We start from the raw sequence: 23068 nt of genomic DNA, 5'->3' as shown, positions 1-23068 counted from the left end.
GCTCCACATTGCACTGTGCTGCTCTTGTACTCTGCTTTACCCCTGTCCTGTCCTCTTTGGCACAATGTCCACTTGCATCAATCTGAGGTCTATTTTGGGAATGAACATGAGATTGCCTGGAACCTCTCCAAAACTTAACTCGGGCCACTCTTTTGATCATGGAGCAGATAAACATATTTCTCTGCTTGCCTTCATGAATTATTTGAGAAAGCAGCTGGGATTTTGTCCTTGAGCAGCAGAGCTTTCAGTAATTCTTTGGGTGGCCTGGAACAGGGATGCCCAGGATGCTCAATATTGGTCTGAGGTGTGGCCACTTTCTGATCAAACCTTTTTTTGGTGGGAAAAGCTGAACTTGTGACATCTGAATTCGGTGGCATTTTACGTTGGGAGTTGACTTTTCCTAGGGAAAGTTTTAGTGCTCATGTGGGAAAATGAGAGCATGGCCAATCTAAATGCTAAATAAAGTCACATATTGCTTGGGACAGTTTTTCTGTGCTCAGTGACGTGGCCAGTTACTTTGTGGGGCTCTGCTGCTTCACAGAGAACCCCTCCACCCTGCCCTGTGTTTGTGTCATCCTGAGCTCTGACATTGCATGGTCTGGATTTGGACAGCAGGAACCAAAGATCTGGGATTGTGCTCTGTACTTCTGATTTTAGAAGGATGTCCTAACAGACACAAGTTCTCTGCCACGTGGGAAATCAGGGTTTGAGGCTCTGCACATGGAATTACTTTGCACGTTCTCTGTGGGCAAAATGATGTGATTAAAGCAATTATGACGACCATCACAGCTGTCAATAAAATGGTGTTTAATAAGAATAGTTTAATGGTGAACTTGACTTGGTTGCTGTTTTCTCAAGCTGAATTTCTGTGGAGAGGTTGTCAAAGAAGTTCCAGGATTTCCTACATGCATTTGTCCATTGGATGAACTCAACTTTTCTCGTGGCCTTCAGATTTCTTCACTTTTCCTGATGTGCCCCACTGGAACTGCAGGTAAATGGCACAGTTTCTTCTGATGGAAAATTGGTGCCTGTCTCATGTTTTCTGTCCATTTAAAGCTGAAACACATTGTCCTTTACCCTTTTTTCCTGTTGCAAGGCTTTTTGGAAATCCACTCTATTTTCTCCTCTGTTCTGCTCTCCACATTATGATACACTGGAAGATATTAAACAACAAAACAGCAAAGAGGATATGTTTTATATTATTTTGTTTATAAGAACACTCTGGACTGGTAAATAGCTACACCCTCCATAAATGTTTTCAATTTTCCCTTTGAAATAAGAAACAAGTAATGCTTTCAACAAGCAGCTCTTCTTGGTCAAGGATTTTTCTCATTTTAGAGAACACACATAATTTGAAAATCAAAATGTTTCCAGAAAGCATGTTTGGGGCACGTGGGTTTTTTGGTTTTTTTGTTTTGTTGTTGTTCTTGTTTTGTTGTTGGTATTTAAAAAAAAAATATTTTATTTAGAGCCATGTGAAATCCAAGCTGTGACTCTAAAGGCATGACTGCTCATGATGCTGAGCAGAATATCTTTCAGTGTGGGATCTGCAAAAAGACACAGCAACCCCATAAATCCATTGCAGGAGAGGCTTCACTTGATTTATTTCTTATTAATTCTGCAGGAAGTGTCGTGTGTAACAGACCAAGAGCTGGAGCTGTGTGGGGAAGGGCTGGACACAGACTTGGGATTCTCCTTGACTTCACCATGGGAGAGCTTGAAAAATTAGGTCCCAAAGTGAGGTGGCCCAGACCCAGCTTATTCCAGGTTGGCCTTATGTCCTCACCAAGGATTTTTGGCCTTGGGATGGTTTTCTCTAAATGTTCTGTGTTGTTCTGGACTTCCAGAGTATTTTTGCAACCCGGTTTAAGGTCACCTTGAGAGTGGCTGGGCTTGGCAGAGCTGATCTCTGGGCTCAGCCTTGCTGCTGATCTTGAGCTTTTGACTGATTGCACAAAGCATTTTATAGATGAAATCTGAATAAACCCTTCAATTTAGGTCATAGTAAATAAGATTCTAAGGTTAAAGCACTTTATGGCAAGCAGGTTTTTAGGAACTGGTTGTATCAAGAGGAATGATTTGATTAGAGAATGAGAAACAGGGCTGGGGAGGCAGGAACCTGACCTCAGCAATAAAATGCACAGAGTTGCTTTTATTCCTCCTTCTTGGAATCTGGTGTACAAAGGCACAATTAAACAACATGGCCAGCATTTCAGCAGGCCAACCCAAACCATTTGTGCTTTTCCTGACTCTGGGCATCTGCACAGGGTTTTGCTTTGCTTTGCTTTAACATTCTGGGCCAAATCTGCTTCCTAGCACTGTGCTGGTTTCTCTGGGTCTGCACTGGAGGCACTTGAGGCAGTAATTCACATTTGGACTCAGGTGTTTGTTATTTCTTATCAGTGAAACAGCCTCACAACCATGAGTCCTGCAGCCTTTCATTAGCAAGGCACGAAATGGTGAGCTATCTCTTGGTACAAGGTCTTTGAAGACTAAACTATCCAGTTAAGAGCTGACACCCAGATTATTTTCCCTTTCAACCCAATAACTGGTCCCACAGAGCTGCAATGCATTTTCTGTCCCATTACAAAATGCCACCCAAACCCAAGAAGAAGGAGGAGGAAGAAGCCCAGGATGACACCCTGTGCCCTCCATCCTGCTGCCATCCACAGCACACTAAAAATCCCAAACCCTCAATTTCTCACCAGTGACACACCCACACTGCTCTCTATAATCTATTGCACACTTTTGTGGATTCTAGTCTTGAAGTCTGGGAAACTTTCTCCATGAGTGAGGGTCAGAGTCAGTGCTGCCCTGGGAGTCAGGGCACCCAGAGCAGACAGGAACATTCCCAGTGCCCTGGGTTTGCACAGCACTGCAAGGTGGGAGCTGGGATGGGCTGGAGGTGCCCCTGGAGCTGCACTGACCATGCTGAGCTCAGACTCCCCAATCCAGACTCAGCTTCTGGACACCACCCATGTGAACTGAAGGATATCTGCAGGCAGGATGCAATCTGGAAGAGCAGCCAGGGCAGATAGTCTGGGTCACATTGCTGGAGGCAGCTCCAGTTGGAAGAGCAGGGGGGAGGAGGGTGGAACACGGGAGCAGCCAAACACCCACACCACCCCAGTGCCAGCCTTCATTGCTTCTGCAGCATTTGATTTGTTGTTTCCTTAGAAAACCAGGCTGAGCTCCCAGCAGCAGATCATTTTCAACCTCCCTGTCTGAGCTAGAAAGAAAAGGCTTTGTCCCAAAAGTGGATATTTCCTGCACCGCTGGAAATGCCGAGTGGTGTTTGCATTCTTCTTATTCTTCTTTATCATCCTGCAGGAGGAATCCTGGCCAGGAGCAGGGCCTGGACACTTGGATGCTGCTGCTGAGGTGAGATGGGATGGCCTCTGGATTGCTCAGGAGCCAAGAGGGCTGGGGCAGAAAGAGATGGACACGAGGAGGAGGAATCAGCGTCTGTGCCTGGTGGCCTTTGCCCAAATTTGGATGTTCTGCTCTGCAGGATGAGTGGGATTGTCCCAATTCACAGGGTAGGGCTGCGAGGTGAGACCCCCTGAGCCAGCCAATATTTCCATTTACTTCACTCAACCCCTTCAACCAAGCATTGAAGACCTACACTGGAGGTAACACAAGCTGGAGAGACTTGGACAAAGTTTAAACATGTGCTTTTTGTTGGGCAAACACTGATGATTGCACTGGCTCAGGGGAAATGCCCTGGTCTGAAGGCAGCACCTCTCAGCTCCAAATCAGTTCAAAATTGTTTGTGGAAGTTTGATGCTGTTTGGCAAAGTTTACTTTCTCAAATGAGAAAGAAACAGCCAAAAATATTATGATTTCTACAAAAAACCAAGCTGGAATAGGCCAAGTAAAATGACAATCTCTGCTTGGCAGGGAGAAAGGGTGATGCAATTAGCTGATTTTTATGAAGAAATGAGCAGAAAGGTGTGAGTTTGATACGTAACTCATTTCTGGCCAGAAACATCATGGCATGGAGAGCAGAAAAGATAAACAGCTCCATGCTTTAGCAAAAACAACCTGTGTCTATAGTCAGATAATGCCCAAATATAAGACTCAAGAAATGAAATCATAGGCTAAAATAAATCTCCCTAATTTATTTTCCTTCTCTTTTCTGCCAGTTTCAAGTTTCCTTCAAATCTCTCCCATTTGCTGAATTTTTCTGTGGCAGAAATCTGGCCTGCTCTTTTGCAAACCAGAGCAGAAGGAATGCTTTCAAATATCCCAGACAGATCCTTTTCTCTTTGCTGTTCTCTTGATGGTGTTAGAAAACACAAACTGCTTTTGTGAGACCTCTGCTACTGTGACCATGTGGAAAGAACCATGGTACTCTCCAGGAGATGACATACAAAATTCAGAGTGAGTAAAAATTTAAAAAATACAGTCTGCTGATGCTTTGAGAAAACTCTATGTAAACCTCTGGATTTGGGTTTTGGGGTTTGTTTTCATTTTCCCTACGAGATCATAGGCACCCCATGAGAAGCAAGAGGTCTTTGCTGAGCAGCTGGGCTGCCTCTGCATCCCTGGAGAACAACAAACATCCCTGGGGACCCCACAAACCTCCTGGTGAGGGCTGAGAGACCAGAGAAGGAGCTCAGCCCTGAACTGAGGTGAGGAAATTCTGTATTATGGGAGGGCCAAGGAGGCCAACCCAGTTCACACTGAGGTTATGGTGCTGGGCTCGGCTGTGTGAGGAGCACCAGGGGACACAGAGGGATCCCACAAATCCCTCCAGGCCCTGCCATCCCCTCTGAAAAGTGGGATTTGATATCTCCAGGTGTCAACTCTCCTTCTCACTCTCCAGACCCAACAGCTGGCCTGCCCTAATTAGAGAAGGGTGGTTTAATTACGTGTCTTGATGCCCATTTTTCAGGCCCTGGTGGACAAATCACCGTGTGTGGCTGACCCAGCTGAGCTCCCCCTCTCTCCAGAGCCGTGTTTGCCATGGGAGCACATCTGTTCTGGCTTCTCCACCTATTTCTGGAGGTATCTCAACAAACTCCCTCTGGCTCTGCCCTCCCAGCAGCCCAGCACTGCCGCTCTCACCTCTCTCATTAATCACCCTGAGGTCATTAGCTCGATTGAGAGGCAGCTTTGTCCCTTTTCTCTCTTTCACTGCTGGAGAAATGTCTGCAAAATATTTGGGTGGCAGAGTGTGAAATGTCCCTCAGGATGGAGCCCAAGCTGGCAGGGCTCTGCTGCTCCAGAGGTCTTTGCAGTGCAGTTTCTTGTATAAAAACCAGAGTTGTCTGAGGTCACATCACCAGAGGTGACCCTGAGAGTTATCTTGCTTTTGTTTTAGGGTTTTTTGGTGTCCCTGGGATGTTTCTGGTGGCGCTGCACTGGGAGCAGAGCTGGCTCTGGTGGGGCTGAGAGTGTGGCTGCAGAGCTCTGCTGAGTGAAGATCTTGCCTGAAAGTCTTTTTCCCAGCTGAACAGAGCAAACAGACACAAAGCCTTGTTCTCCTGAAGGTGAGACCCACCCACCACAGGCTGTGAGAAATGAGAATAAACCCATGAATGTTTCTCTGTCTCAAGCCTGGAGAACTGATACCATTTATTTCCCACACCACTGCTTGACCAAACCATGCTCTGCCCTCAATTTTATCACTTCCTCACACAAGAATAACCAAATCCTTTCAATCAGAGGACATTCCTCGAGCAGTGCAGCTGACATCCTGTTTTTCCTTCTGTGCAGCAGCTGCACATGGAGTTTAAAACTTCAGGAATATTTCCTACCATCTCCTAAATCTCCAGCATCATTTTCCAGCTGCAGCCCCTGCCAGCTGTTCCAGCACCTCCCACCTGGCTGGTGGGACGGATTGCTCCAGGAAAACATTGCATGGTTCCACATCCCAGAGTAAAAACTTGATTATCTGCATCCTATTTAGGACAGCAGAGCTTGGAGTGGCCCCCCAGGTTAGCCTGGCACTGCAGGAGTGCAGGTGCTGCAGGAATTTTGCTCTCACAAAGCTCAGGCAGAGCAGGAGACAAAAAGAATGAGTGGGTTTGGGTGGGATTTGTGCCTTTTTGCACAAAGGATCCATTGGAGGCTGTTGAGGTCACTGGTGGGGCTGTGGAGGGGATTTCAGCTCGTGCCTCAGGGATTTATTTTGCTGCCATTCAGTTCCTGAGGGTGAAAATGTCACCTTAATGCCACTGTGCTGCTCAGGGGCAGCAGAAGAAAAAGTGAAAAGAAGGAAAAGGAAAAGTGGGCACCTCTCAAAGTAAATGGTGCTGGGTCCTCCCCTTTTTCTTTTAATTGCCTGAACTCCTAAGGTAAATTAAACCCATATTTTAACCAAAAAAACCCCAAAAAATCTGATTGTGAAGTACATTTTGGTGCTGCTGGGTGCATTTGGACCTCGTGCTCTGCACAGCAGCAGCCTTGCATGTGGATGGCAGAAAAACCCAAGGTGTGACTCCCTGCTCCTGCTGCTCCCAGGGGTTCAGGTGTCACAGTTTTATAGTGCAAGAACTGCACTGAAAACAGAGTCCCTGTGGCACAATCAACCATGTTTGTGTGCCAAACTGAAGTTTTCCCAGGGTTTCTATGACTGAGATGTGTTGTTAATAGATATTTGCTGCATGTGTTTAATTTATTTTATATATATATATTTTTTTTTTCTGCTGCCTTCAGGATGTTTTCATGCCAAGGAGGGAAAAAGAAATCCTAACAAATAACAAGTTCATGGAGTGCTTAAATCTGAGGATATGCTCAAGGTATTTGTTGCAAATAAAGCCAAAGGCCTCATGTGCTCCTTGGAGCATTCCTGGAGAGCTGCTGGCTGCCTTTGCCTTGATAATGATCTTTATGTGTTTAGCTGTGAACACAGTTTCCCATCTCCTGTTGCTGCTTTTCTAGGTGACACAAAAAAATTCTCGTTTGTGCACTGTGTTTTCCAGCACTGGTTTGGGTTTTTTTCCCCAGCTGTTCCCTTCTGCCTCCCTTTGAGTTTATTCCCATCACCTTTCCCATTTTCACATCCCCTCCAGCCCCTGTTCCCAGCCCCTCACTCACAACTGGTCTCCCCTTTCTACATTCAACCCTCTGCTCTTCTTTGTGAGATTCTCATTTTGATGATTTTCATGATTTTCATGTGAATTTGATGATTTTCATTTCAGCAGTTTTCCAAGAATATTTGGAATTTACCCCTGTCCTGTAAACCCTTCCTGGGGCAGCACCAGCTCAGCCCTTGCAAGTTCTCTCCTTGTTCCTTTATAAACCCCCCAGAGCAGACTCCTGGGTCTGCCCAAACCCCTGACTCTGATCAAGCACAGATTTTAATTAGTTTAATTAGCTCCACGCTGACATTAAAGGGGCTTTGTCCCCACCACACCCACCCCTGTTACTGCTCTGAGCACCAAGCACAGTCACAGATTCCCAGGATTTAAATCTCCAAACTTTGCCTCTGCTCCAGGCTTGCTGGTGCCCTGCTAGGAGCATCATCCAGATGCCAGATTTTTTTCACCCCCTTGATGACAACAATGTTCTCAGTCCAGCCCTTTTGCCCTCACAATGCTGATTCTGTGCTTCCCCCATTCCCTTTTCCCAAAAACCCTGTGTTTGCTGTGCTCAGCACAGTGTTCCCTCCTACCATGGGAATCAGCTCTCAGAAATACTTGAAAAATATGAATTCAACTCTGTTTGGGCTAGAAATTTCTTGAATAAGTCACAAAACGGAAGAACTCCCAATTTGTGCTTCCCTTTCTTAATTCTGTTTTATTATATAAATTTATTTTTTATTATATTTACTATATAAATGTGATTACACTCTACAGAGCGAGTGAATCCCTTTGCTTTTGTCAGGGGCAGGGAGATGAGAAACCTCAGCAAAACAGGAAGAAATGGCAAGATAAACGAAGAAATGGCAAGATAAACAAAGAAATGGCAAGATAAACAAAGAAATGACAAGATAAATGAAGAAATGACAAGATAAATAAACCCATCCATGGCTTCATTGGGTTACCAGCCCTGGGGCACAAAGAGTGCATGAGAGGGAGTTTTAAAAGGAGCAGCATCCAAAGGTCAGTGATTTCAGGTTGGTGGTTTCTTGAATTCCTTGAATTCAGGTGCCTGATCAGAGGGTTTTTTGAGAGCCAAATGTTGGGTTACCCTCGTGGATTGTGGAGGGGTTTGGTGGAGAGCTTGTTCTTGTCATGCTGAATTTATTGTGCAATTCTCTTTGGTGATGCAGCGCCCTGCTGCTGGCCTGTGAGCTTTTATGCAGAGAGAAGTCATGGGCACGGATTGGAAAGGCTTTGACTTGTATTTTCTGGGGCAGAAATCTCTTCAGCTGCAGACTCCAGAGTCAAACTCTGGATTAAGGGAATTAATTTTCTAGTCCACAGATGTAGCAGTTAGAGAGGTTATTCTCTTTATTTTACTTCACTGAGGCTTGTGTTCCCTCTTACCACGGGAATAAGCACTCAGAAATACCTGCCATATACAAATTCTACTCAGTTTGGGCTAGAAATGCCTTGAATAACTCACAAAACGAAAGAACTCCCAATTTAAGCTTCCCTTTCTTAATTACCTTTTATTATATAAATGTGATTACACTCCACAGCAATGGAACACAGAGTACCAAACATCCAGGGGGAAAAAATGAGATTGGAAAGAAAACAGGCTTCATCCTTGAGTTGAATTTGGACCTTTTACCTTTTAAATAAAACCATCTGTATTTATATTTTAGAAGTTGTCAGGGCCAGATGTTGACAAACCCTACTATTTCCTAATCAGTAACCTGGTGGGTGACCCCTTTGTGCAGCCAGGCAAGTCCTGAGCCTTCCTATACAAAAAAGGGTGGAAGAAGCCAGAGGTGGGAATTATTTGCCAAAAATCTTTAGGAAAAAGAAAGAAAAATGAGGGGATGTATACTATGGGATTGGAGCCTTGGGAAAAACAATCACTCGTCCTTGCTGCAGTCAGGTAGGCTGAGATAAAATAAAAATGGGATAGAATACTATTCTGTAGACTAAGAAACTCTTCTCACCAAACTGAAATGTTTTTTTTCCTTGATTTCAAGCACAAAATTTTGGTTGGAACTTGGGCTTTCCTTAAGCCTGGAGTGTGTTTGGATCCTTGGCTTAGTTCGTGCCTACATCCTGATTCTGTTCTAATTTAAGGCAGAAAGAAGAAAATATGGTTTTAGTGCCAATTCATATTAATTATCTCTAATGAAAATAAGGATAAAGAAGGAAAACCAAGAGAGGCTCTCAGTAAATTCAGCAATTTGAATTGATCCCCAGCTGACCCCAATCCCCACGGGGCTGTGACCTGAAGGAGCTGGGGTGCCCCCCCAGCGGGGTTGAGCCAGCTGAGGAGCAGGGATTTGTGCCACAGCCCCTTCCCCAGCCTGGAGCTCATTTCTGTGGGGTGTTCTGTGGGGTGTTCTGTGGGGTGTGGAGCTCATTCTGTGAGGCTCTGCTGTTGTGTGAAGGGCTCACAAACACAGCCTGGGACCTGTGAGCCCCAAGCTGCCCAAAGCTGTGGGTTCCAAGGCTGGGTGTGGTGTGGGATCACTCCCAGCTGCCTGTGCTTGGTGCTCCTCCCTGAGCACATGGGCACCTTTGATCTGACCCCTCCATCCCCCTCCTGCTCCTGGACCCTGTTCACCTCTATTTTAGCCCAGGTTAGCTCATGGGCCTTGACCAAACTGAAATGGAAACACATTTTTTTTCCTTTTCTGCACAGACATAACATCAGGAAGCCTTGTTCAAACAAAATCCTCTTGGAGTGACTGCAATTAAACCAAGAAAGGACGTGGACCTGGTCTTTATTTTTGATCTCTTGCCTCTACAGCAATTCAGGTTGGCTTGGATAATAAAAATAAATCCCTCCTGCTGTTGCTATAAATCAGCATATTCTGGCTTTTGTCCCCAGAAGAGCCTGTCTGTTCCACTGCCAGTGTTATTCCCAGTCTTTGTCCCAGTTCTAGGACTGGATCATCTTCAGGGACAGGCTGGTGCCTCGTGCTCCTCCTTACAGCTGTCAGAGGACTGAGGAGACCTTTGTGAGTCATCTCCTTCCTGCCTCCTCCGAGCAAACCATCCTCCACACCAGCTGAGCTGCACAAGGTTTGTGCTCTGGACTTTTCTGGCAATTTTTTTGGCCTAAATTTACTGAAATGTGGGGCAGAAGGACATGTGGAGGAGAAGGTGGGGCAGGTGATGCCCTTGGTGCTGTGTGTGCATTCATGCCCTGACCACCCCAAGCTCTCCCTTTGGTTCCCTCTCCCTTTTCCAATCCACCTCCAGGTCCATTTTCCCTTTCCCTCAGCCTCCATCCCTCCCCAGCACCCCATCTCTAAGTTTTAACACTTCATCCATCTCAAAGGCCTTCTTTTAACAGGCAGTATTTTCCTCTGGAAGCTCAGTGTCAGCACATCAAGGATGCTCATCTCCAATGTCTATCAAAATGATGGTGTTAGAATATGCAAATTTGGGGTTTTGCTGCTGCCAAAAATTGGAGGCCAGGTGTAGAAGCCTTCAGGTTCTTCCTCTCTGAGATGGGTGTTTTTCCTTTAGCTTTTTTTTTCCCCCTGTTGGATGTCATCTGAAGGCTTTAGAAAGAATCCACAGGAGTTGCACAATTCCAGCAATTGGTGCAATAAATTAAATAAAGAAGGTGTGTGGTTTTGATAGGGAGAAAACAAGTCTGGGTACAACAGCCCCACTGTAAACAGAGGGCTTTAGGAGCTCATGCAGAGAAATCCATAAAAAAAATAAATTAATCTCTGCACCAGGCTTGGAGTTGCATCAAATATAATTGAAAAATTTGTCAGCTTTACTCCATTTTTATCAACAAGTTTCCCACTAATTCTACATTTCAGGACTGCACATAAATACAGTTAAATTCAAAACAATGTGAAAAAATGTTTGAAGTTATTGAAGTTATTGAAAATCACACTGGGGATTTGAGATTGGAGGGAATCTCTGCTCAAAGCAGGGTTTACAAGAGCAGGTTCCTCAGGAGCAATTTAGCTGCTGATTTTATTTAATAATTTTTTCCTGAACTGTGATTTCAGTTTTTCTATTGTATTTCTGAGGTGAATGGGGACACCAGGGAAATTGTGTTTTGCTCCTTTCTTTTTGAGTGGCCAGGTCTGTGTCTAATGCAGATTTTCAGTTTTTCTGCCCTATTTTGAGCTGACACCAACCCTGACACTGCAATAATATTGGGGAATGAATCACCATGAAAGGAGTCACCACGAAAAAAACAGCATATTCCTGCCTCCTGGATATTTTGGGTCCATCAACAAAGGCTTCATTTCAAATTTCAGTTAATTCTGTCCCCCACTGCTGACGTTTCTGTGAAGTGGAGCTGTCTAAGAACCTGCAGGGACGATGATGCTGTGACCATGCAGGAGCCAGCACAGAGAGGACCCCCTCAGCTGGGCTCAAATGCAGGAGCAGAGCTGTGAAATCCCCTTTTTTTGGCGATTTTCAAAGCTTGGCTGGATGAGGTCATGCACAACCTGATGGAATTCCTCCCCATGGAAGGTGTCCCTGCCCATGGAAGGAGGTTGGATCTCGATCATCTCCCTCCAGCCCAAAGCATTCCGTGATTCCATGGATTTAGGAGATTCCATGAGTGGGGAAGTCCTTTTCAAGTCAGAGCTGGTCCCACCAGAGCCTCATTAGAGCCCTGGTGGGGCTTGGGGGATCCTGTCAGCCACGTGGTCTCACCTCCTCATCAGTCTAAGATTGCCTAAAACCTGTTTTTTTCCCTAGGATTCCTTTTCTTTTTGGAAGGATCTGCTGGATCTCTGGGAGAAGGCAGGCAGGCAGCTGGACAGGAGCAGCACACAGCCTCCAGATGATTGTCTGGACTGGCTCAAAGTGCCATCAGGTGTGAGGCTTGGATGGAGATCTGTGGGGTTTGACTCCTTGCCCAGACAGAGCTGCAGTTCCATCACTCACAGGCACTCTGGCCAGACACAGCCCTGGTGTCGGGTCCTGGAAGGGGAATATCTGAGATTTCTGTCAGAGCCACAGAAGGTTTGGCTTCACAGGTCACTCCACTTCTTCCTGGCCCCTGCTGGTGATAAACAGCCCCAACTCCTGTGCTTGCAGAGCTGTTTGCTCAGTGCTTGCAGGAGTTCAGATCCACCTGAGGTGATTTTTGCCTTTTGGTAGATCTGCTCCAGCCCCTGGGCTGCAAAGCTGTGCTCTGTGAGCTTGGCATGAGCCAGGCTTATTTAAAATCTTCACTCTTGCTCATTAGAAAAAGCCTGAGGTGCAGAGGGCATATCTTTGTAATGGCCTTAAGGGTATTCATGTGGAGATTTATTTCTTTGGGTATTTATTTATAGGTTGAGATTTAGAGTGTCACTTTGGATTGTTGTAAATGGAGCTGTTTTCTGTTTGCCTGGTTATTTATGCTGTGGTGATGTTGCAGCAGCAAAACCCACTGCTCTGGCAGGATCAGCCCCTGATCCCACTGCTCCTCCATCACAGATGCCCCGTGCCCAGAGCTGTCCCTGCAGAGTCTCTTCTTTAATCCTCACACCCACAGCAGCCACCAGACGGCCCAGGGAGACTCCCAGAAAGGTGGTGGCAAAATAATTCAGATTATTTCATCTGTGCCAAGTCCCAGACTGATCCATAAACCTCCAGAGAGCAGTGAGACCTCCCAAGAGCTGAGAGCCAGCACCCACCCTCTTCCTGAAAACCCTTCCTGCTGCTACCCCAGCTCAGCCTTTTGCAAGTTCTCTCCTGGTTCCTTTACAAACCCCCCCAGACCAGACTGGTGGGTGTCCCCAGCCCCCTGACTCTGATAAAGCACTGCAGGATGTTTTAATCAGTTCCACATTCACACCCCGAGGGGTGCTGGTGGCCTCCTGCCTGCTCCCATCAGGAGAGTGGGGTAGGTAGAAAATACATCCATTTTTAAAGGCTGGAGAGGCCAGAATGATACAAAGTCAGGCTTGGCAAGGCACAGCATTGCAGCACATTCCTTCAGCTGGGCAGGACAGACAGACCAGACTGGCAAGGCAGCAGGAGTTGAGTTTGTGTTTTTTTGGGGTGGGAGGAATAAAGATTAATGCACCAACTGTAAACTCAGGGTGGGGGAATTTCAGGAGAGCAAAGAAATGTCCTGAGTTGTGCCAGGGATTAATATCCAAGTTCTTGTAAGAAATACAGTATTGTCTTTCCAGGATAGGCAGGGCTGAATAGTTCCTTTTCATCTGAAATTAATAATCTCTCTCAGGCAGTGCATCCAAGCAGACTTGGATGGTTTTCCTTTAGGTACAGGTGTCCTGACTCTGTTCCTGAATCCACAGGCTGGCAGCAGTCCAGGGCTGAGTGGAGCATCACTCCCAAACCAGCTGCTGGAGAAATGCTCAGGGATGAGAGGCAGCTTTCCCTGGGACACAGCAGCGAGGATTCCCTGGATTTTGTTTCATTTCTGGAGAGCTCCAGTGTGTCCTGTGCTTGGGTTTTTGGTGGATTTTCACTTCAGTCTGAGGGGAGCAGGTGGACACAGCCTGGCTGGCTGTGATCAGTTAAAATGGGGGGCATGGGAACTTTAAAACCAAACGATGTGAGTGCAGGGGAAGGGAAGGAGGGGTGGTTAATGCAGAGTGCTCTGCTCTCTGCACATCAGGCACAACCTGGAGTCACAGCTGAGACACTGATGGGGTACAGCACAGCAGTTCTCCCTCACTGCTCCTTTTTCACCACCACCTTCATATTTTCATGTAAATCCTTAGTTTTGTAAAGCCATCTTGCTCTCTGTGATCCTCCCAAAATCATTTTTTTCTGCTGATCAGATCAGGGCTCAGAATTGCAAGGTGCTCCTGGTCCCCTCAGCCACTCAAACCAACCAAAAATGCTTGGGGAAAGCTTGGATAAAATTTGCTTAGGTCTGGACAAATGTGCCATGATTACCCTAAAACTGGTTTTAAGTGTCCCCAAACCAGACTAATCCTGGCTACAGCACCTCCCCAGGATAGGGAGGAGGAATGTATGGACTGTGAGTTAAGAACCCAAAAATGTCCCATTGAATTCTCTATTGTGATTCAGTTACCAAAGCCAGTAATTAAAATAGTTTTTGGGCTCTCCACTGGCACGAGGAACATTACATATTGTTATGTTTTTCCACAGGCAAACTGCCAAGCTCGGGCCAGAGTCAGGCTTGATGCCTTTTGTTCCCTGCAAAGGGAATCACAAACCTGGAGCTTTCCCTCAAAGGGCTGCAGTGAGCTCTCCCAAGGAATTCCTCACCCAAAATTGGGATGCCTCCAGCCCTGGAGCATTCAGGAGGATCCACACGTGGTGGGGCAGAGTGAGGCAGGAAGGGGCAGCCCACCCATTCCTTGGGATACATCTCTGCAGCTTCATTCACACCCAGCAAAGCCTCCTTAGGTGTTTACTGAAATAGTTCTTACTTGAAAAGTTCACTTAGATCTTTCTTACTTTAATAATTCACTTGGATTTTTCTCTTCTCCTACCTGTGCAGGGAGGGCTGTTCCCATGCAAATGTCCTGCTACACAACCCAACCCAGACCTGCTGAATGACCTCAGGAGCTTTGGGCTGAGAAAGGAGGAGGAAAAACCTGACCAAGCTCTGCAAAGCCCCTCTGGGAGAAGGGAACTGATTAATCCCCTACTCTGAATTTTCCAAGCCTTGTGTTTCCACCTTTAAGGGTACCAAGAGCATCACCCAAGTGAATGGTTTAAAAAGTAATGCATTTTTAAAATCTAACAATGTTAGATTTTTGCGTTCTAACTAGTGGTTTTTTTTCCCTGAGGATCTGTTATTTTTCCTCCTTCCATGCTTTTGTTTTAAAGTCAAGAAAGATCCTTTGCAGAGGAGTAAAGCCCCAAAATCCAAAGAGCAAATGACAACTGATTTGCTCCCAGAACCTGGGGCTGCACCCGTGTGGGAGAGGTCCCAGATTGCCTGGAAAGCTGATGAGAAGTGGGGCCAGGGGGAGCTGCTTGCTCCTCTTTTTCTCCAGGGCATTTTCCTCCCTGTTGCAGCTGAAGGGCTCTGGGGTGTTCCCTGTGGCACAGCCATTGGATTTACAGGACTGTGAAGGGTGAGGAAGGGCTGGACTGAAAAGAATTTGCTCTCATTTGGGCACCTGAAAATTGTTTTGGATCTCAGCCTTTTCAAAATCTGGGTGTGAAGTGCTGAGGTACCTCCCAGCTCTCAGCCTCCTCCAGAGCACATCCAGCATTTGCAGAAGTGGTGGGCACTGAATCCACAAAATCCAGCCTTGAGAGTGTTCAGGCACCCTGCAGGGAAACTGAGGCACAGGGTTTGGCCAGTGGAGGCAAAGGGCTGAGCCCAAACTCTTCTCCAGCTGCTGCATCTCTTGGTGGGCACATCTACAAGGTCTGCATGCAAAGGTTCCTCGAGATCAGAGAGAGAGCCTTGTGTAAAATCACCCACCAGGGCGAGAGTTTCCACCCTGAACAACTGTCTGAGCATTCAGCTCACATAAATCTCAGCTCCATGCTCAGCTCCATCCCAGCTGACACAGGCTGGTTGCTCATTCCAGCAGAGTGCTAGAGAAAAGCTTGCTGGAAAAAAAAATAAATAAATAGAAGAAATAGGCAAAAGGACAAAAAGGAAAAAAAAAAAAAGGCAGAAGAATGCAGCCAAGACTTCAGTGATAAAATGGAGCAAGAGGAGACTTGGAATGTGGTGCAGAACATGGTGTGCTGGAATCAGGAGCTGCTCCTCAGAGATCAGCTTTTGTTGCCCTGATGGTCCAAATGTCCAAGCAGTGTGTCACTGAGGGGCAGAAATCCCCCTGGGATGGGATGGGATGGGATGGGATGTGTAGGCAGCAGGGGACAGTGCTGGGGTCTGGAAAAGGAGATCCTTGTACTCAGATATTTGGTGGCTGCTGCTTTTGCCTTTGCCTCTGCCTTCCTTCTGTGTTTCCTGCACCCAGATAAATGCCCTGCATTTTCCTGGCAGTTTTCATTGCCATTTGAACAACCAATATTTTTAAAATACCCTCAAGAGGATGAGTAAATTCTCTTTGGTAACACTGTTTCTTAGCCTAGTTTAAAATTCAATGGAACTGTTTAGAAAGAAAGAAGAAAACCACAACCACAGCATAACTTTAATTATAATTTCATCAAAAATTCTTTTTAAAAGTACAAAACCATCTAAACTGAAGTGCAGACTTAGCCATGCCTGTGTAGACCCTGTCACTTTTTCCCCTTTTCCCCATGTCCTTTTCTTCCACATGTCACCCTCACTTTATCCTGGGATTTCCTGGGCCTTGCAAGCAGAATTGTTGTCACCCTGGGTGATGGTGCCAGCTTCTTTCAGGTCCTGCTGGGAGCCACCTCTTGTACCAAGAAAGGGACCACAAACCCGTTTGTCTCTTCTCTACCCAGGTTTTTCCAGCACTGTGGGAAGCAGGCACTGGGAAATTCCTTTTCTTCCTGCCAGCCAGAGCTGGATGAAGGCTGGGAGGTTTTATCTCCAAATTGTCTCCAATTTGTCTCCAGTTCCAGACTGGGAAGCCCATCAGCGCAGCTGAGCAGGGGATGAAGGTAACATCTGCTCCTCCTCCTCCTCCTCTCCTTGTCCAGGAGAGACCTTGGGCACCAGGCTGTGAGTTTTGGGGTCACACAACAATCCCTGCTCACTCAGGGGTTACAAACACCTTACTGCCCACCTGGGAATTCCAGATCTCTGCTCTGCTTACTGCACATCTCTTTAACACTAAAAACCACCCGGGCTGCCTGTGGTGGTGCTCACCCTGGAACCAGGGAAGAGATGAGAATCTGACTCCATGTTTAAAAAGGCTGATTTATTATTTTATGATATAAATTATATTAAAACTATACTAAAAGAACAGAAGAAAGGATTTCATCAGAAGGCTAGCAAGCAAAGGAATAGAAATGGAATGGAATAAAATCTTGTGACTGACCAGACAGTCTGAACCAGCTGACTGTGATTGGCGATTAATTAGAAACAACCACATGAGACCAATCCCAGATCCACCTGTTGCATCCCACAGCAGCAGAAAATCATTGTTTACACTTTGTTCCTGAGGCCTCTCAGCTTCTCAGGAGGAAAATCCTGGCAAAGGGATTTTTCAGAAAATATCATGGCTATAGGCTGCCCGGTGGCAGCAGCGTCTGGAGATGCTCAGCAGAATTTATTTCATGTGTCACATGTTGATAACAGGCCAGGCTTGAGCAGCTTTTGGGGTGCCTAAACACAAAGATGGGTGTTTGCTTTTGGCCCAGGATGAGCTCACTCACAGTTTTTATGCTGTCTGGTGAAGGTTTCTGTCAGCCTGGCTTTGGCACTGCTGATGAGGTGACAGAAAAAGTTGCTGTTCGCTTGGGAGATGATGGCAGTGGGAGCACAAAGTGGTGGCAGGGAAACCAGCAGGCTGCAAGCTACAAATCAGGGTGAGGAAATGCTTACACCCAGCCCAGCCTTCACTCACAGGCTGCAGGAGCAGAGGCAAACACAGGGCTGCCCTGCACAGCCAGCCTGGGGAGAGCCCAGCGGGATGGGTGAGGGTGGCAGCAGCTCGTGCTGGCCACGAAAGCTGAGCCTCAGCAAAGCCCTGACAGTGATTTTGAGGAGTGTGGTTGCTGTCTGGCCAAGGAGAGATTTTTTTTCTTGTTCAAACTTTTCCACTACAGCTGGCAGAGCTGCAGCAGTGGGGGATTGCACAATGCCGGGTCCCAGGGCTCCAAAAACCAGGGGAAAGGCACAGAGCATCTCAGACTGCAATAAGGATTAGGATGAAACAGTTCAGTAATATAAATATATGGCAGGAATTACTCCAGGTGAAAGGACTGTGGTTCAGTACTTCATCTTCAGGAATTATCAGAAAAAACAAGAAGCTGCAGGAGATACCAGGGAAAATATGAGCTGGGTTTGTTATAGAGAGTGCTCTTGTTTTGTGTTTCTCCAGTGGGCAGGAGAATCTTTCTCCCATTGCTCTCTGCAGCCTTTTCCTGATGAATGATTAGAGATTAAGAGACCTCCTGTAGATTTTGTGCTGGGCAAATTTGTTGGCTGGTTTGTAGAGCAGGGAAATTTAGGTGAGCTAAACCTCTGGCCCCTTGTAATTTGGAAGGATCATGATCCCCACTCCCTTGGCACAACAGTGAAACCAAAAGAACAATTTCTATTAGGCTTTAGAGAGTAATTTAATGCTTTAATTTTGATCATGCTTGCCCATACTCACCAGGCCCAGCAAAAATCAGGTGGACCCCCCCATCTTCATCTCTCCCCTTTATCCTCCCCATCTGGTTTTCATCTGGCCACAGAGAGACAATAATAGTCTTTGGGGAGATGAAGAAACAGAAACTAACACCAGGATAATTACAGTGGGGTTATGGAGGCCAGAAGAACATCTTAAAGTCATGAGGAGAATGGGGAGCTGCACTGGTTGAGACAACAAAACCTTTTGCAGGAGAGGACAAATCCTCTGTTTCATTTTTGAGCTTTATTTCCCCCCAAAGTTTGAACCAGTGATTCTTCTGCTGGTGCTCTCTTGCTGTGGCAGGTTTTGCATTGACTTTCAGATTACAGAGTTTTCATTGCTGAATTTACAGAAAATAGTGTGGGGATTTTACTGCTGAGAGCTGGTGCAAGGAGGGGGAAATAAGGAAAAGCAGCTCTGTGCAAAAGCTTGCAGGATCATACAGCTGAAGAGCTGGATTTGATTTAAAGTCCAGACATGTAACGCTCTCCCACAGCTACCTACCATAAATTTTCAGCTGATCTTATAGTTTTGATGATATACTTTTTATGATGCATTTCATGCCTCATTTCCAGGCAGATTTACAGCCCTTACACAATGCTGGATGAGTGACTCCACATGCTTCATGTCAACAAGTTCTTTTCCTTTTTTTTTTTTTTAATCCCCCTGAAACTCCTGCTGGTTAAAATTAAGTCATATTGCAGTCAGAGTGCATTTACTTTGTCATTTTTGACCTGCTTTTGGTCATCATTTGGTGAAAATGGCCCCGAGAGCTTTGGCTTTATAGATTGATGGCAATAAACAAAGGCTGGCACCCCTAGAAATTCAAAAATTGAAACTGGGTCTTTCATAGATATATTTATATTTATATTTATATTTATATTTATATTTATATTTATATTTATATTTATATTTATATTTATATTTATATTTATAGTTGGTTCTGTTTGTTTGGATTTTGGCTTATTTTCTTTTGTTTGTTTGTCTTTTTGTTTTGTTGCTTTTTTTGTTTTGACCACCTGAGCTTTGACATGATCAAAGGGTGAGGTGAAGCCTATCCTACACCTACAAGGTGCCTTTTCCAAAATAATCTCACCCACAGGAACACAGAAAGATCAATGTCACCTTTTACAGCCTTACAGATGTGAAAATATCTACAAATGCAGAGTAGCCAACAATAACTTAGCACAAATCATGAGCTGTTGGAAAGAAAAATACCCTTACACTGGGCTTGGAATAAATGCTGTGGCTTGGAGAGGAGCATGGATCTTGCCCAAATGTCCTGGCTGATGCTGGGTCCCATCACCAACCTTGTGCCACCCCAAAGCCTTGCACCTGTCAAAGCCAGCAGCAAGAAGCAAACCACCCTGTTTATTTCTATTTATTTCTGAATAAGCACAAGTATATTTATATTGATTTATTTATTTCCAACAGCCTCAAGAGCTGAAAAGTTTGACTGAAGCTGCTAGGACAGGGTTGCCTTGGCTTTTTCCTGGACATGGGGCAGCAGGAATGTGCAGGAGCAGGAGGAATTTGCCAGGATGTCACATCCCAGCAGGATGGAGCCACAAGGCTGCTGTACCTGACTCACACAGGATGTGGCTTTTTTTGCCAGCTTGCCCTGAGATAGGGAAATCCAGGCCATTAATCCCTGGAGGGGAATGAGATGTGTGGGGTGTTGCAAGGCTGAGAGCTGTGCCCACAGCACCAGGAAAGGAGAGGCTGAATCACAGGAGGAAGGGATGATGCTGGCATCATCCAGGCAGGTCATCCCACGGGAGTTTTGCAGCCTGGTGGCACAGTGACCCATCTCCTGTCCCTCAGGCAGGGGCAGACATGGCACTCTGCTGAGATAACTGATCCCTGCTGGGTCACCCAGCCCTGCAGGAGATGCTGGTTGAGGGACACTGCCTGGATTCCATCCAAATTTTGCCTCCTCAGCGAGGCAGGAAGGATTCCAGGCATGGAAAAACGCCTGATTTACCCTGGGAGCTGTGTTTGTACCCAACTCAGAGGCAGCAGCAGAGGGATGCTGGAAATGGGCTGGCAGATGCACCCAGTGCCCAACACACCTGGAGCCAGCATCCCTGGGATGCTGCTGCTCCCAGAGGGCAGGGCCAGGAGCAGCTGCTCCTCAGGGAGCTGCTTCAGGAGCAGGGATTTATGTGTTTGACAGGAGCAAAGCCTGTTCTGAGGCCTCAGGGTTTGGATTTTCTATTTTTCCCATTCTGTGCTGCTTTAGTGTGTGGGACTGGGCTCACATCAGGGGATGCTGAGCTCTGTGCACAGAGCAGGGAGACAAAACAATTCCTGCTCCAGCTGGGCACCAAGGACAAATGACCCAAATCTCAGCCCAGGAGCACAAACCCCGTGGGCTGGAGAGAGAAAAACAAGCAGGGTGGGACTGCAGGGGCTAAAGCTGGGATGGGACAATGAACTGCAAGGTGCAAATGGAGCAGAGCTGATCCCAGGGAGAGACCCCGTGCCTGGCCGGGCATTTTGGGAACATTTTGGTTCACCTTGGGTTCATTTTGGGACCATTTTGGTTCATCTTGGGTGCAGCCCTGGCTGGGCTCTGGTGCTGCCCCAGGTGGATCCATTGAGGAGATCCTTTTAATAAGTCCCTGCTTTATTCTGTAGCTCTGCCCAGCCTCTGTTCCAGCTCAGCCTTCCCCAGGCACCCTTTCCAGCAGCTCCTGCTGGCTCTGGGGGCTGCAGGGAGGTGGCTGCTGTGCCTCAGCTGCTTTTCCAGTCCTACACATTTGGCTCTGGGGATCAAGGGCTCCCCAGCACAGGGAAGAGGCCTCTGCTCAAGGACAGAACATCTTGTTAAAATATTTTCTCTCTATAAAATTGACAGTGACTTCTTTCAGGCCTCTTCCTGACCGTTCATGAAGAAAAGCTATGAACAAATTCCTCATGTGCAGCATATTTCTCTTTACGACCTGGAAAGCAATTTAAGGATTTTCTGTAGGCAGAACTGATTTATCTCACATCCCAGAAGATGTCTGTCTTCTCTTTTTTATTGCTTTAAACCTGGCCTTTCCACATTGCTCCTTCTAGCAGCCCCAACACTGCCTGGGCATCCTCTCCCTGCTTTGCACCCAATCCCTGCAATTAGGAGCACTTTTGTTGTCTTCTCTGGTCCTTGTGCTGCTTTGATGCTGGGGTTTAAACAGCAAAGAAAAGCCCAGCCAGGTACCCCCAAAGCCGGATTTTAGACCCTTTTTTCTCTATGCCACAAAGAGCCAAGTGCTTGATGAGTCCCTCCCTGCTTTTAATTTCCCTGTGGGATGTTGCATCTCTCCATGGGGGAATTCAGCCTGTTGTGGAGCTGCTGGAAAAGTTGCTGTGGGGACAACTCCCATGTTAAAATTCAAAAAGAGAGGAATTCAGACAATTTCTATACTCCAAAGATAAAAACCCCTAGACCAGGGGTCACAAATATCACTGAGCTCACCCCTCCTGCTGTCACCTGCTGTTCCTCACTGCTGCCCCAGGAATGGCTTTGGCCCCAGCCCCTCTGCTCTCCTTTGCCCTCTCACCTCTCCTCACATGGGATTTGCCACAACCTTTTCCACAAAAGATTGTCAAAAGCTGGCAAAGTTCTTTTGACACAGCTTGGAAACAAAAGTTCCTTTGTTTTAATTTCTGTTTTCCAGCAAAGGTCCAACATCCTTTTCCACAGCAGGGAGAAATGCTTTCAGTTCATTTCCCTGACAGCTGTTCTACCTTGTATATTCTCCTTTCCTTCAAATCCTCTCTTAACACCATTGACAAATCTTCCCAGTCCTGTTCTCCCCAGGAAGTGTTTGTATTTGTTTGTACATTGTTCATTTTCCTGTCTTTTTCCCTCATCTAGTTAAAGCTGTAGATTCTTCAGGGTGAAAGAAAAGACCTACACTTTTGAGTTTCTATTTGAAATCATTGACTTTTTCTGGGCTAGATCACCAAGAAAAAGGGCAGCAGAGGCATTTAGAGAAATTTTGTGTTTGAATATTTTGCATTTTAAAGCAGAGGGTGGTTTAAGGACTGGATTATCTCTGCCACTCAGCTGTCCATCACTCCAGATGTTTTCTTGGCATTATTCCTTGGCAGCAAACAGAGCTCTCTCCCCAGCTGCCCAGAACCAGCTGAATGCCCAAATGTGCTGAGACTCCTGTGGTTTGTCCCCCATCCAAGAGGCCTTTCCAAGGCACCTGAGTGAGCTGAAAATGCAAATTTAATGTTGAGCTGGCAGCAGCCAGCCCGGGGCAGGGATGAGATCTCCATAACAGACTCACCTCTCTTCCTGCTGGTCTCACTGAGTCTGTCACAGCTTGTTATCCAAAAGTGATGCTCCATGGAGCTGTTATGGCTGCAGCCCCTGAGATGGGCAGGGAAAATGGTCAAATGTGTCTGCAAAATGTGTGTGAGTGGAAGCCAGCCAAGAGTTATGGAAACAGGCAGGTATTTATAAAATAATGGTCTCTGCAGTGTCTCCTTCCCTGCAGAGATGGGGTTTGGCCATGGCAGTGGTGGCTCTGTGCTTGTTTGTCAGGGTCCAGGAGCTCACATGATCCTAAACTTTAGAATTTGTGAAAATCTTTACATTTTCACTGTTTTCTGTTAGCTGCACTGACAGAAAATACAGTAAAAAACCAATACAGAGGTCCAGCAGCAATGAAAGCAAAGGTGGTATTGGTATCTAGTTCAGCTAAGATAAATTGGTTTCCTTCCAGTGGTGTTCCAGGAAAAGTGGCAGCAATGACAGGCATAAAGATAATTTTGCCTATAATTATGTGATGACAATCCCCTTCCTTTCCTAACACATCACTGATATTTCAAGCCTGCTTTTCC

The 23068-nt window shown here is 46.3% G+C and overlaps 1 long non-coding RNA gene across 1 annotated transcript; it reads left to right on the top strand.

Annotated features, from left to right (window-relative positions):
- The first annotated feature begins 7866 nt into the window (after positions 1-7866).
- LOC311159120 lies at positions 7867-10094 on the top strand. The gene is made up of 3 exons (XR_014616500.1): positions 7867-8051; positions 9721-9836; positions 9959-10094. It is a non-coding gene; the product is annotated as an uncharacterized lncRNA (long non-coding RNA).
- Positions 10095-23068: the final 12974 nt, after the last annotated feature.

This window comes from Fringilla coelebs (assembly GCF_963513975.1).
Source record: "Fringilla coelebs genome assembly, chromosome: 14".
Lineage (NCBI taxonomy): Eukaryota > Metazoa > Chordata > Aves > Passeriformes > Fringillidae > Fringilla > Fringilla coelebs.
Note: the sequence above shows the minus strand (reverse complement) of the source record. Positions and strands in the feature narration are given on the sequence as shown.